Raw genomic sequence first — 12,049 nt, 5'->3', positions numbered from 1 at the left:
TAAGGAATAAAATAGCATAGATAAGATACTCTCTTGTGTGTGCCCCCCTGAACCAACACAGTCACATGTTAAGAGCCCCTGCAGTGCCAGGCTGACTCAGTCAGCAGAGCATATGACTCTTGTTCTCAGGGTTGTGAGTTCAAGGCCGATGTTGAGTATAGAGATCACTTTAAAAAATAAAATTTTTAGGAACCCCTGGGTGGCTCAGTGGTTGAGTGTCTGCCTTCAGCTCAGGGCATGATCCCAGGGTCCCTGGATTGAGTCCCATATCTGGCTCCCTGCGAGGAGCCTGCTTCTCCCTCTGTCTATGTCTCTGTGTTTCTCATAAATAAATAAATACAATCTTCGAAAAAAATAAAGAGTCCATGATTAAAGGGATAGAATTTCTCAAATCATTGAAATATACTTAAAATTTTCTTAAGTTCTATCAGCCTTTCAAAAATAGAGTTTAAAAGGTCATGGGACTGTCTGCGAATCTGTCGAATAAGAGAAAGAACAAATCAGATTGTCTCTCCCAGAGGACCTACATGGATGCAATAAGAGCTATCAGCATAGCTCCAGAATTAGTGTTCTCAGACTTACTGCACATACAAGTCACCTGGGAACCTTATTAAAATGACTCCGTCCTTCTAAGTGATGCCCAAGAGTCTGCACTTCTAACATGCTCCCAGGTGATGTTGATGCTCCACCAAGGATGCTTTGAGTGGCAAGTCCCCAACTGTTTCAATAAAACAGGGTCAGTTCCTCAATTTGAGAAACCACAGAGCCATCACAAGGATGTTGCTGAAGTGCAAGCATGATCATTCCAGGTCCCTGCTTTGGTAGCTCCCCATTGCCTGGAGGACAACAAATGAACATTTTGACTCCAAATTGAAGCCTTTCAAAATCTGGGCCCTTTTTTTCAACATGCGCCCTAGATTCTCCTGGTGCTAACTTCTGATTATTTCCCAAGACACCATTACTTTTTCTCCTAATTATCTTCACATATTACTTCACACATATCATTCCTTCTCATGAATATTCTTCTCCCCAAACTCCTTTTCATTGGCCCAAAGCCCATGTCACCTGGGAAGCCTTCCCCAGCGTAGCCACGCTATGTAACAGAATGCTTACAAAGAGAGAGGACTTAGTCATCCTTGGTTCCGGTACTTAACACAAAGCAGGCACGCACTAAGCATTTGTGAGTCAAGGACGGAAGGAAGGAAGGGAGGGAGGGAGGAAGGAAGGAAGGAAGGAAGGAAGGAAGGAAGGAAGGAAGGAAGGAAGGAAATCTTTCCATTACCCACCAACTAACCTATGACTTACCCTTGGTAGAATTCTGAGCCTTAGCAGCAATAGCTGGGTATGCTGGGGCATGCAGGGTGTGTTGCCACAGTGAGGAGACAAATTAATTCCAGGTGCCATTTGGGTATCTTTAGTCTGCCAGCTTATAACAACACCACATACCTCTATTTCTTTCCAGCACTAGCCCTGATAAAAGTTTGCACTTGCTGTTACTTTATCCTGGTACCTGAGCAACAGAAGACTCATCCACAAACATGTTTAGAGATTTGCTAACTTTGTGCAAGGCATCAAACTAAAGAGCTAGAATACAGAAAGAATATGACCATCTGCAAGACCAACCACAACATGTTTTCTTATTTCTTTATTTTGTCATATAGTTATTCCTACAATACCCCTCAGTTCACTAATTCTTCTTCCCTACACTCAAGCTCTGCCCTGAACTGAATTTCCCATGGCCCTTTGATATCTTGAGTGCCAGAGTGAGACATTGGCTTAGCCCGCCCCACCACTCTACTGTAAAGTCTGAAAAGCAATACACATTATTCCACTTTTCAAATAACTAACCAAAGCCTAATTGTTGAATAACTAATCAGATGAGTACCTTTGTGCTACCTGACATGGTACCTGGAGGCAGCACACAGCAGGCTAGGCTGAGAACTCACTAATTCAGACCTCTGCTTGCCAATGAAATTCATCCCTGCTCCCCACTCTATAATAAGGGATCTGTGGCTTCCAGTTGAGGACAGAATGCTATTTTCAACTCCAGCACAATTAAATCACATTGCAAGTATACTCTGCTTTAGTAAAACCAGATACAGTATATGTCCCAGAGAGACTGTCAGTGTTTCCAACATTTGGTCAAAAATCTTGGAACCAATTCCAATGACAGCCTTCTCATCTGCCTTGGGATTTCCTAGAAACACAATCAGTCCAGGCCATGGCTCACTCCCTCCACACTGGCCTGAGCTCCTCTCCTCCACATCCTTATCCATCAGGAGACTTCTAGGACTATTTGGAAAGCCTGCATCTTGCTAATCCCTTCATGCCTCATACCTGGTCATCCAAAGTCACCACTCAAGATCTAAGTGCCCCCCTCCCATATCTAGCCTCTCTCATCCACATTTTCTTTTTTTTCCCAAAATGTTTAATAGTATATAATACAGATGAATTTCAGGTTTAAAAGATAATCAAGTCAACTTTTAAAAATACATATAACTCTCTCATTGAATGGCTGCACATTTTTTAATGCTTCATGCCCCTCCTCCCAGAATCAACTTCTGACTACTATCCTCCTTCCAAAATTTGCCCTTACCCTCCAGGGTAAATATCTTCACCTTCTCTTTTAATTTCAGTTTTTAACTGAAACTCTTTCAGTTTCTCATCAGAGACCCAGTTCCTCAAAAAACATTGTCCCCTGCCATCTTCCCAAATAGTTACTCTTCCAAATCTCGAGACTGATGAGTAGGCCCCAATGGCTACTTTCTCTCAGTGCTGTTCCAGACTGACTCTGCCACTGTTCTATAAAACTTCTGACCAACTGAGGCTTAAGCTGCTATGTTCTGAATGTTTGTGTCTCCCTCAAAATTCGTATGCTGAAATCTTAACTCCTAATGTGGTAGTATTAGGAGGTGGAGCCTTTGGAAGAGAACTAGGGTAGAGACCTTGCCAATGGGATTAGCGTCCATACAGAAGAGGCCTGAAAGAGTCTGCTCACCCCTTCTACCATGTGAGTATATGGTGAGAAGACAGTCATCCATGCACAGAAGTAGACCCCTCACCAGACATCAAGTCTGCCATCGTCGTGATCTTGAACTTTCAGCCTCCAGAACTATGAGAAATAAATTTCTGACCCCTGTCTCTGGTACTCTGTTACAGCAGTCCCAAAGAACTGAGATAGGCTATCTGGCTTCCCTACATGCCTCTTCTCTTTGTCACTGTTACCCAGGTCAAGTATACTTTGAAATGATATTAAAAGGAACTGCCTCTAACTATGGATGATATTGGTAACAGGCTCATGATTGTCCTTTTCACTCTCAAGTCACATCACCAGTCTGGATAAATTCAATATTCATGAGAATGCTTCATCCAGTGCTCAAACTCTGAGTCCTTTCTCAGCTCCACCTCATATCCAAACTCTGAAATCAGGAGGTACACACCAGTATGACTGTGGTTCACTCTGATCGGTCATTGTCATACCAAAATAGATTGAATGTCACCCTTTTCTGACACTAATATAGTTCAGAAACCTTAAGTCAAAAACCTCCCCTTCTGACTGCAGCATCCTTCCCTTATGGCTCTCCTATTCATTTATTTGCACTACATCAGTTCTTTAGCCTTCCTCTGACCTCAGGCCCTTGACCTTTCTACATTCTCCTGATCTTTCAACTCCTATCCTATCCTCACCCTCTCCCCACTCAGCCTTCTGCACATGGTGAGTCACTTCAACCATGCAATTGCTTTGCCCTCAAATAGCTTGTCCCATCAATTTCTGTCACGCTCAACTGGAAAAATCCCAACCCTCAGCTAGAGAAGAAAATCATAAAGCCATGCACAGGCTCGGTGTCACTTAAAATTGATCAGCTTCCAGCTTGACAAGACCGTCAATGCTACCTGTGAATCTTCTTATCCATCCCTGCTCAGCTCTCTAACAGTGATGAACACATTCTCCAGTCCCACCCAACCACTTCTCTACTAATGCCCAGCAGCAAATCTTGCCTCCCACTGCACAGACAAAATAGAAACCACCACGTGAGAAGTCCTTCAATTCTCCACCAGAGTCATCCACACCTATCCTTTTATATATTTCCTGCCACAAAAAGTCCAGAATCTCTCTTCCTGTCTCAGAATCATGAATCCACCTGAGGTCTCAATCCCAACCATTCCCCCCTCATGCAAGATCCCTGGCCTTCGGGTCCTCCTCTCCCTCCTCCATCAGCAGCCTCCCCCTTTATGCCTTTATGCCTCCCTCCTCTCAGCACTGTCTCTTCTTTCAGCTCTCTCTCTCTCTCTCTCTCTCTCTCTCTCTCTCTCTCTCTCGTAACCACACCATCTTCTTTAAAGAGATGTCTGCATTCATTTCCATTTCCTCACCTCCTATTCACTTTTTAATTCTTTAGAATCTGGCATCCACCTCCACTGAAAGGACTCTAAACTAGGTCAAAATATCTCTCGTTGCTAAATCCTTATCTTATGTGATTCATCTGCTCCATTTGGCACTGATAAACATTCTGTCCTCCGTTAAAAGGCCCTCCATGACAATGCTTCTCAGTCTCCACTTCCTCTTCCCACCCCTGAGATGATGGAATTGTGCAGCGTTCTATGCTGGCCCTTCTTTTCTTTTCGGTCTACATACTCTCCTTTGGTACTATATCTACTCACATACCTCAGTTCTGTTTCTATGTTAATAACCCCAAGGCAGCATTTCCCTTGAAAATGATCCACATCTCCAATACATATCCAACTGGATACTTCCTCTCTGATATAAAATAGCCACTCAAAACACATCAAAACTGAATTCTCCAAACTTCTTTCATTATGAAAGACTTGCTCCTTATCCATCTTCCATCTCTATCCAACTGAACACTGTCTTCTACTCATGCTCCCTTGCCCTCTTAGCAAATAGATTTCCTCCTAATTGTCCTTCTAATCTGCCCACTTATCCACATGTACATTACTACTATCTTGACTTAGGTCTCATTCTCAAAAGCCTCCTAAATTCTCTCTCTGCTTTCAGGACCCCAGATACATTCCTCCTTTGGGGACAGTAGACTCTTTGCAGAGAGTAAATCTGACTCTGTCACTCTACTGCTTAGAAACCAGCAATAGCAACTCTCAAACATCAGAAAAAGATGAACATTGCACACACTGAATATAACATAAAATGCTACATAATCTAGCCACTTCTTGCTTTTTAGACTATCTCTTGCCAACCAAGTCAAATCCATCTTACACCTCTCACTGTGAGTTCCAGCCTTGTATGTAGTATGTGAAATTTCATGCATTCACTTTGCTCTCCTTGACCTTTGTTAATATCATTGTATCAACAATACAATTTCACTTTGTTAGTACTGTTCCATCTTATTCTCTCTCTCTCTGTCTCTCTCTCTCTGTCTCTCTCTCTCTCTCTCTCACACACACACACACACACACACACACACACACTTCCATATCTAGCTAACTGCTATCCATCCTCTGGAACTCCATGAAGTCATTCTTGACTCCAAGAAGCTTTATTATGTATGACTACCTAAGACAGAGGTAGCTACTCTTTCTGTTGCTTCCAAAGCTTCTTGTGCTTACTTCCTTATTGGAGAATTTAAAATGCCTATGGACTTGTTTTGCTTCCCTCATTAGCTATATGCTATTTGAGAACTAGGTCAGAATCTTTTTTTCAAAATTATATGCCCACTGTCTAGCACAGTATCTGGCATTAACAGGTACTTTTGTTGAACTTAATTGAATAAGAATGTGGCATAGTTAAATTAATTAAAAAGTGATCATTCTCTTTCCAGATTTTGTTCCTTACAAAAGCAAGACACACGTGAGACACACAAATTGCTCTTAGCATCTATAGTCATAAATACTTCAATAGGAAAAGCGGCAAAAGAAACGAAAGCAAATTCCAAAAGAATAGATACAATGAGCCTTTAAAGATGAAAAAGATCTGTACCTTTGCACCTATATTTTGTTAATAATTTCTAATGTTGATTAGTGTTTGAAAAAAATAAAACTCTCAAACACTACTGACAGGAATATAAAACAGTGCCTTTTAGGGGATATTTTTTTAATATCTGTACAGTGTCTTAAAGTTTATGCCTTTAAACTAGAAATTCCACAGACAGAAATGTAGTATAAGAAAATGTAGTCCAAGAAAATATACATATGTGGCACTTTACTATGGAGATATTAATCACAAAAACCTTTCTGTTACCAAATAAAAATAATCTCTATATGCAATAAGACATTAAGGGAATTGTAATGAAATAATATTTAGTCATTAAAAGGGATAAAAAGCATATTTACAGTCATAGGAAAAGGTTCAAAATATATAAGTGATAAGGGAAGTCTGGGTGGCTCAGCTGTTGAGCCTCTGCCATTAGCTCGGGACATGCTCCCGAAGTCCCGAGATCGAGTCCCACATTGGGCTCCCCGCATGGAACCTGTTTCTCCCTCTGCCTATATCTCTGACTCTCTCTTTCTGTGTCTTTCATGAATAAATAAATAAAATCTTTAAAGAAAAAAATATATATGTGTGTGTGATAAAAAAAAAAAAAGCCTCGGCAAAATACATGTACATTGTGATCTCATTTTTGTATGTTGTATATGAACCCATATACATATACGCATATATGTGGCTAGAAGTTACATAATAAAATATTGATAGTAATTGTTATTGTTTAAAGAGTTGCTTGCCATTTTGGCTTTGGCTTTTGCAGTGTGGGTTTTGTGTGTGTGTGGTTTTTTTTGGCACTTCTACAAGTGCTATTTTTATAACAAGACAAAAATAAAACTTTAAAGAATCAAAATTGAAAAATAGGCCTTAAACAAATCAATCACTTCTTGCTGTAAAACGAAACTATTTTGACCTTAAAGTAGCCAAAATATTAATACCATGGTCTCGCCATCTGTATCTATATAAATGTCCTCTTTAAAATAGTAAACCTTGTCATACTTGACTGACAGCTGTTCACATATACATCCAACGATTTTGATATTGAAGAGATACGTGTCTGTTCCAAGAAAACTGCTGAATCACACAATGCAAGGTCAAGGCAATTCGTATATCATGCAACATCATCACCCAGCTCATAATAAGTGCCAGTCTCTGGATTCATCATGGTCCAGGACTGATGAGCCCCTTCACTCCTACAAAATAATAACAGCTCAAAAATTTGTCCAGTGTTTTTAATGAATAAAAATAACACTTCCTACCAGGTTACAAATTTGTTGTTCCCTTCTGTATGTTCATGAAGCCATCAGGAGGACAAATACTTTGAGCTGTTTTCCCAAGTGGAAAAATAAATTCACACCCAATCTTTGCCCCCTCATCACTCAAGAGAGTGAGGCTGTGTGACCAAGATGACCATTCGTAGGGGAGAGCTTCTACCTAAGCTCGGGAACCAAAGCAAAACCAACTGTCTCGCTTTTGAGCAAATCCATTCCTCAGTCCTCATTATTCTATTGAATAACAAAGTATCTTAATATTCTAACGAACTAAAATCCCTGGCAGGGAAGTAGCAGACCTGGAAGTCAAGTTACAGGACTCATAGTCACTCGGTGACAAATTTGGTAACAAGAAACAAAGAATGGAGGTCTCCAATCCCCAAATCGGAGCAGATGCTTTGACAAGTGACTTATGAGGTCCATGAAGAAGGACACTGGGAATCTGCATATCTCATGAAATCTGGGCTAGAAGGTCACCACACCCAAAAAGACCACTCCTACTCTAACTACCGCCACCTCACCCATCTTTCAAGAATATTTCATCTCTAATAAGAAGAAATAAAATGGTCAGCCTGGGGCTCAGTGCAAAGAAAGAGAATTAGCTACTGTGCCTCGCTGTAGAGCTTCTGGCAGCTGCAGTAAAGCCCGCATTCCCAGTCCTGCTTCACTTCGCCTTTCCTGCGAGAGCCCAGCATTGCCAGCACACGCTCCTGGCCTCAGGCTCGGGCTGTAGCGTTAGCGTGTAATCCTCAGTCCAACTTCTCCCGAACCCTATGACCCTCCTTGGCAAGTCCTCCTGGGTTCCAAAGAAAGCCAATCCTCGCCATCTCCACCGTCTAGTTCCTTCTCTAGCTTTCTGCCCCCTTCTTTGTTCTCCTGCAGATCAACACGTTACATAACTTAACGGGGTTCTGAATCTTGTCTGGACAATGGCACACTCAGTATACTCAGATAGTAGAAATGATTTCCCTGTAAAATAAATTCATGGGACCATTTAACAGAGTAGCTGCAGGGGCCTGGCTGAGAGCTGGCGTCTCCCGATGCCAAAACCTAGTTTCCCTTTATCTTTCCTTCTTTTGTTCCACTTTCTTTTCATTTAAGGTTAATGTGGCTGGGCTTTTCAAAACAGGTGACTCTAGCTATGTTAATAAAGCAAGGTGTGATAGCATCTTCCATGACTTCAGATGTCAAACACTAAGGAGAAGAGGGGAAAGTACTTTTAAATGACCACATCCTCCTAATAACATTCCAAGGGAGAGACCGCTTATCTTGATTTTAATTTTTCAGTCTCCTTTCATCTCTTCCTCCAAAAGTATGGCTGATAGAAAGATCACCCATGAAGCATTTATCGGAAAGACATTAGCATTTGTGGGAGCCAGCTGGAGCATGGGGCAGATCGAGGGCAGGGACTGGAGGGGGAGAAGTGACAATGGTACCTGATGAGAATACACTTTCTACTCTGTAAGGCCAGGCATCATTTTTAAACACAGACTTGAACAAATTCAAATATTAAAGTTATTCGAACAAAGCCTGGCCTGAAATTCACCTCTGAATGTCCTCTGAAGAAAGAGCTAATCAAGCAAAATGTTTAGGACAGACAAACTTAGAGAGAGAATGTTTAACTTATTTAGAAAATTAAATTGTTTTCAGTCCCCAAAGAAGCTCTGATTTACAACAATCATTCTTACCTAGTGTTTAAACTTGTGGCTTTAAGTCTCTGTTGACCAACATGACAACATCACCCTTTATGAAAGCCAGACTTCAGAAATTTCAGCATTGGTCAGTGTGGCCCAGAGTGAATGATCCATGAACCACCTGTATCAGAAGCACCTGGTATCCTAGGCAGGTCTGGGCCCCATTCCCCCTTAGTTTACATACCCCAACCCCTTTTCTGACCTTCCGAATCAGAATCTCCTCAAGGTTTTAGTCTAGATTCTAGAAGTCCTTCCAGAAAGGCATTTCTGGCAGCAGGGATGGGTATATTTGGTCAGACAGGATTTGACCTATAAATGGCCTCTATGCAAGGAATCAGCTAAAGATAGAATTGAAGAATCCTTGACATCCAGTACTTGAGACCCAACTATTGATACCTGCACATTGACCAACAGCACTTGCACTTACTAAAGAGAAACTATGGAACCCAATGAGGCTTCTAGATCAAATGTAAGGGAAGAAGTTAGGAATCAAAGACCAGAAACAAAGACTGCATCTTGTTAGTAGGGGTTCAAGTCTCAAGACGGAAATCCTGAAACAATGATCAAAACCCAGTGGCAAAGCAGGTGATCAATAAATATGAAAGAGCTGTAGTTAGCAGCAAGATGGATATGGTGGTGTGTTACGGTGTTCTGAGGAGGGGGCATGCCCAAGGCAACTCGGTCCTTAAGCTGGGACAAGACGCATCTGCACAAGCACACAAGCACATCTGATTAACAAGAACAAATGAATCTAATTAAGAGCCCAAACTACTCCCAACACCAAGTCTTCCTGAACTCAGTGTACTACAGGAGTTTCCATAACAATGCTTTGTGTTAAATGTACAATGCCACCGGTGGCTACAATTCATCATCACAGGGAAAGAGGACAGGGACACAGGCGCTTGGGAGGGGAAGGAGCTGACATCACATTATATCCCCAGGCCAAGTTTTAACAAGGGCAAGGTAACTCATCATTAGCCCCGTGTGCAAGTTCCAGCAATCCAAACACTCAAGCCCGGGCCCAGGGGAACAGGCACATCTGTAGAGGAAGTACTCTCGTTGCTCCGTGTTGAGCAATTGGCCAGGCAAGAGGTTACAGCAGAAGCCAGAGCTCTTCCCTCTCTGTGGCTTTCTCCAGCCTTCTCAGTAAACCAGCATTGCAGGCAGCATGAAGTGACATAAAATCCACATGCTCTGAGAACCTATGGGGGGCATCACACTAGCATATCACTTAACAGACCCAATAACATCAGGAAACAAGTCTTGTTATCCCCATTTTACAGATAAGAAAGCCAAGATACAGAAAAGATAAGGCATCTGCTCAAGAACCTTTCTGACAACTTTTCTTTATTTTTTCTTTTGCCTTTGAAAAAATATGGAACACTTCACGAGTTTGCATGTCATCCTTGTGCAGAGGCCATGCTAATCTCTGTATCATTCCAATTTTAGTATATGTGCTGCCGAAGTGAGTGCTCTGACAATTTTTCATGCTCAAAACACTTGTCATAAAAAAAAACACTTGTCATACATTTTTTCAGAAGCTGCTTCCTTTATTGTAAAAAGCAAATTATATGGCGATCTCATTGCTTTTATGATAAAGAAGGCCTTTAGAAGTTAGATACACATATGCGTATATAAACATGCACCACCATAGCCTCCATCTTGTATTTAGTTTGTGGAAAGAAAAAAGAATTTCCTATGGATTTTTTAAAGTGCCCCTCTCTTGTTTGACCCAAACTCTGCAAGAAAACCACTGTGATTAAAACATGCATAAAGCCTCCTCCGTAAGTACCAGAACCCACTCATACTTTGAATCCAGTACTGTCCAACACCAAACAATGCTTTTTCCTATGACACCATGCCACACTGCTGCACTCCTGGTTCCTCCCCAACTCTCTCCACTCATTGGAATGTTACCCAAACTTCAAGACTCAGTTCAAATTCCTACCTCCTACAGAAGACCTTGTGTGAGCCATCAGTCTGTGCTACCCCTTTCTTCCCACTTTAGGGCAGGAAGGGACAGACTAGGAGTCAGCACCAAGGCAGGTGTTTAAGGGCAAATTCAGAGATGGTGCAAGGGTAGGCTGCAAGCAAACTAGAAAAGGGGAATCAAAACATAGTGAAAGCAGCCAAAATAGAATAAGACTGATTGGTCCCAAGTCTAACTAGCAGGCAAGGCAACAAAAGTCATAAAGCTTTGCAGAAAATATTGAGGAGGAAAAGTCCATGAGTCAACCTCAGGGTTTGAGATGGTCTAACAGGGAGACCAAGTATAGGAGCAGGTGGTGACCTGGTCATTCCAGAGTCAATCCCAAAGCTTCCTTGAAGGCCAGACATCTTTTGCCACAGTGTGGGGGGTGGGGGTGGGGTCAGATGTGTCCACCTTAAAAGCAAGGCAATGGTAACTCAGACTCTGACACCATGATTTCAACCAACACCCTCACCCATAGGTAGAAAGGTTCTCTGCCTAACAACATGATTTTAGGGATGCAGGAAATGGCACTACTGGTCTCCATGATATTTACCACCGCCAACACCCCAATGACTGCAATGTCTTTGGTTGTGAAACAGAACTTAATGACTTTTATTAAGGATGAGCTTTGAGGAGCCATCAACTAGGAGAGAGGAATTGAGAATTCCATCGCCAGGATCAGAGTGTGAAGGAGGAACTCGGATCCAGAAAAGCCAAAAACATGGACATTACAGAAGACAAAGAGGTGTGCAAAGTGGAAAAAAGGAAGTTGGACATTTCATAGTCTCCATTCGACCTTCATCAGCTCCAGATGCCCCTTTCTCCTCATCCGACTGAAGTGGCCCAGGGGAGTGGTGGCGGGAATGGTGAGGGGCCAATACCTAATCGAGACTCCCTGTGCACCCACACTCCCCGCGTGCCACTACAGGGGATGGAAAGATGGAAGAGGCACAGAAGTGCGAGTGAGCTGGCCCTCTGTTTGCAGCCTGGAGATGTCCACGCTATTCCTGCTGTCACTGATGTTTCTCCGTGATATTGGACAAGTGCCAAAACATCTCTGTCCTTTCATTAATTCATGAGCAATATGTCTAATCCCTGTCTCGTAAGAATGCTGTGAAAATTAATGAGCTTATAAAAAACTAAACAAAACTGATGT

At 42.1% G+C, this 12,049-nt stretch overlaps 1 non-coding gene across 1 annotated transcript; it reads right to left on the bottom strand.

Moving 5' to 3' along the window:
- Nucleotides 1-10,290: 10,290 nt before the first annotated feature.
- LOC112926838 (U6 spliceosomal RNA) lies at nucleotides 10,291-10,394 on the bottom strand. The gene has a single exon (XR_003236413.1). It is a non-coding gene; the product is annotated as a U6 spliceosomal RNA (small nuclear RNA).
- Nucleotides 10,395-12,049: the final 1,655 nt, after the last annotated feature.

The sequence above is a fragment of the Vulpes vulpes genome, chromosome 9 (genome assembly GCF_048418805.1).
Source record: "Vulpes vulpes isolate BD-2025 chromosome 9, VulVul3, whole genome shotgun sequence".
Lineage (NCBI taxonomy): Eukaryota > Metazoa > Chordata > Mammalia > Carnivora > Canidae > Vulpes > Vulpes vulpes.
The sequence above is the reverse complement of the archived record's forward strand: the minus strand, read 5'-3'. Positions and strand labels throughout refer to the sequence as shown.